This window comes from Lissotriton vulgaris, chromosome 4_1 (assembly GCF_964263255.1).
Source record: "Lissotriton vulgaris chromosome 4_1, aLisVul1.2, whole genome shotgun sequence".
NCBI classification, from domain to species: Eukaryota; Metazoa; Chordata; class Amphibia; order Caudata; family Salamandridae; genus Lissotriton; species Lissotriton vulgaris.
In genome coordinates this window covers 647,376,741-647,379,534 of record NC_141691.1, presented here as the reverse complement: position 1 = coordinate 647,379,534, position 2,794 = coordinate 647,376,741, and the positions used below count along the sequence as shown (strand labels likewise).

General features: G+C 38.5%; 1 long non-coding RNA gene across 1 annotated transcript; it reads left to right on the top strand.

Moving 5' to 3' along the window:
- The first annotated feature begins 363 nt into the window (after positions 1 to 363).
- LOC147722374 (uncharacterized) lies at positions 364 to 976 on the top strand. The gene is made up of 3 exons (XR_015310022.1): positions 364 to 484; positions 565 to 634; positions 725 to 976. It is a non-coding gene; the product is annotated as an uncharacterized LOC147722374 (long non-coding RNA).
- Positions 977 to 2,794: the final 1,818 nt, after the last annotated feature.

Sequence of the window (2,794 nt, the reverse complement as noted above, 5' to 3'; positions counted from 1 at the left end):
CTTTCTCTAGCGACCCCACTCTAAGATGGCCGCCAAGCAAGTAGCTATAAGTAGGTCCAAAACCATGTTACAACATGGCTGCCAAACTAAGTGAATGAGAGCTAGATGCCGAGTCACAGCTTGTTCAAGTAAGTCTAGAGCTAACATGGGTTTGATTTGCCACCAATATTGCAGTAGCCCCAGAAACCTAATAAAACGCTGTTATTTCCTCTAGGGAAAGCGAGCGCAAATAATAAGGACTGAGGAAAGCGGTGCCTACATGGTTAGAAAGTGTTTACCGCTGCAACCGATTAGAACACGAACAGCCCAAGCGAGGAATCCCTCAGAGCAGGTATGCCGAGTAGAGCAACGAGTGCCATACTCTCTCCGTCTGTGCATAAAAAGCGCGTAAAACGTTATTCTCATTATTTTCAGGCTGTAATACAAGACTGAAAATTAACTCCCATTTGGTGGAAACGTAGGATCACGAGCATGATCCAGTAAGGTATGTTGATAACATATGTTCCCCATTCTGGTCTTAGAAAGTGAGCAAGAACAGGTCATGATACCTGTGTTTGTTTTTAGATCCCGAAAAGAAAAGAAACTCAGTCAGAACTAATACCCTACCCTTGACCGGCGGCTGCTGGTTCAACAGGTAATATGAGGAATCCGAGTTAAATGTAGTTGGAAGCTAAACAACTGTCAGAAATGTAGCTAAAACAAGTTTTATTTTATACACTTGCAGATATCCCGTATTAAGACAGAGCCCTGATGAGAATCCGTAGAGTTGACATACCGGATTCGAAACGCGTTGGCGTAAAAAGATTAGCCATTTATTGGTTGAATGGACTGAATGAATTAATTTGAAGTCTATTTTTCCTTTTTTGAACTGCCTACATTCAACTGTAGTTCATTGATTTATGATTGTCATCAAGTTTATACTTTTGACTCTGGTCTTTATGGAATTACGGATGATTTTTTCTTCGTAGTATGAATATTTGAGTGTATATATATCAGAGCAATTCACTTTGTATAATACAACTAGTTATGTGTATGTGTTTGTGTTTTAAATAATCGCGAATTGTAAATAATTGTATATAAGGTGTACAAAACGATAAGGTGTCCCTTTCATACATCAATACTTAAAAAAAGACAAAAAACAAATAAATAATAAAAGGGTTTGAGTGATATACCCGTACGAACCAGGAAGTTTCTTATGGTTTGTTCCCTCAAAAATAGAGGATTTAAGTAAGTGTGTGGCTAGCAATCGGTGTACTTAGTTACTGGAATATTTAATGGCATTGATGCTAACGACTAGCTGCCGCCTACAGACTGACTAACTCACTACCTCATGCTTTCGCTAATATGGAAGCTTGTCCCTTCATGGAAAGTTACGGCCAGTAACCTGCCGCCCACCAAATTCTTGTACCTCCCCGTACCAAGGACACGTTCCCAGCCGGCCGGCCTGATGTTGTGTCTTCGGAATGGAGAAAAATACAGTCTTTCGATAAGGGCCAGCCTGAGCCGGTTCTCTCCAAGCGAACAACACCTCATAACTAAAACATTACATTTGACCTAGAAGCATCTCAAGCTGCCGGGGCAGAAAGAAAGATGGAGTCTCTCCCGTTTGGAGCCTACAAGGCCCGAAATAAGCATAACTCCATGGAAGGTATACTAACACCCTTACAAAAGGACGGATTATCACTAATACTAATGAATCTATCCCCTAACATAAGTTTATAAGCCCTGATCTAAGGAAAAGGGTACGGAATTATATCAACACGCCTTGTGAATAGGCTCTGTTTACGGTTCTAATCCCTCCATTAGAATGATAGTAGACTGAAGTCACCTCCAATCACCTACCCTCAAGGAAGGGCCGAAAAAGTCGGTCAGAACACTATCCTAGTGGTCTGTGACTATATCCAGACTCTTGGGAACATCGCGTGGGGGATGGTATAGGTTTTTCAGCACAATCCTGAAGAAGAACGACGGTGGAGCCTGACAAAATGAATGGGTTTTATATTTTTGAGAAGGAATTATTAGTGTTTGCCTCATTAAATAATTATATTTGAACCTTTTAAAATGATGTCACCTGCATTACCTCAAATTAGGATGCAGATTGAGTTTCTTTCTGGTTGGTTTGTGTCATGTTTTTGGGCAATGCTTGGTAAATATGTTTTGCAGCATAGAGAAATTGCATTATGTAAAATTGAGAAGTTTCTCTAGTGACATGGAATGCTTGTACATAGGACCTGTGCTGTGTTTCTAAAATGTTATTTAAAAAACGATTTTGGGGTAAATGAATGCCTTTTATATTTTTGAGAAGGAATTATTTGTGTTTGCCTCATTAAATAAATATATTTGAACCTTTTACAATGATTTCACCTGCATTACCTCAGATTAGGATGCAGATTGAGCTTCTTTCTGGTTGGTTTGTGTTATGTTTTTGGATAATGCTTGGTAAATAGGTTTTGCAGTATAGGGAAGTTGCATTATGTAAAATTGAGAAGTTTCTCTAGTGACATGGAATGCTTGTATATAGGACCTGTGCTGTGTTTCTAAAATGTTATTTAAAAAACAACTTTGGGGTAAATGAATGCCTTTTATATTTTTGAGAAGGAATTATTAGTGTTTGCCTCATTAAATAAATATATTTGAACCTTTTACAATGATGTAACCTGCATTACCTCAGATTAGGATGCAGATTAAGCTTCTTTCTGGTTGGTTTCTGTTATGTTTTTTGATAATGCTTGGTAAATAGGTTTTGCAGTATAGGGGAGTTGCATTATGTAAAATTGAGAAGTTTCTCTAGTGA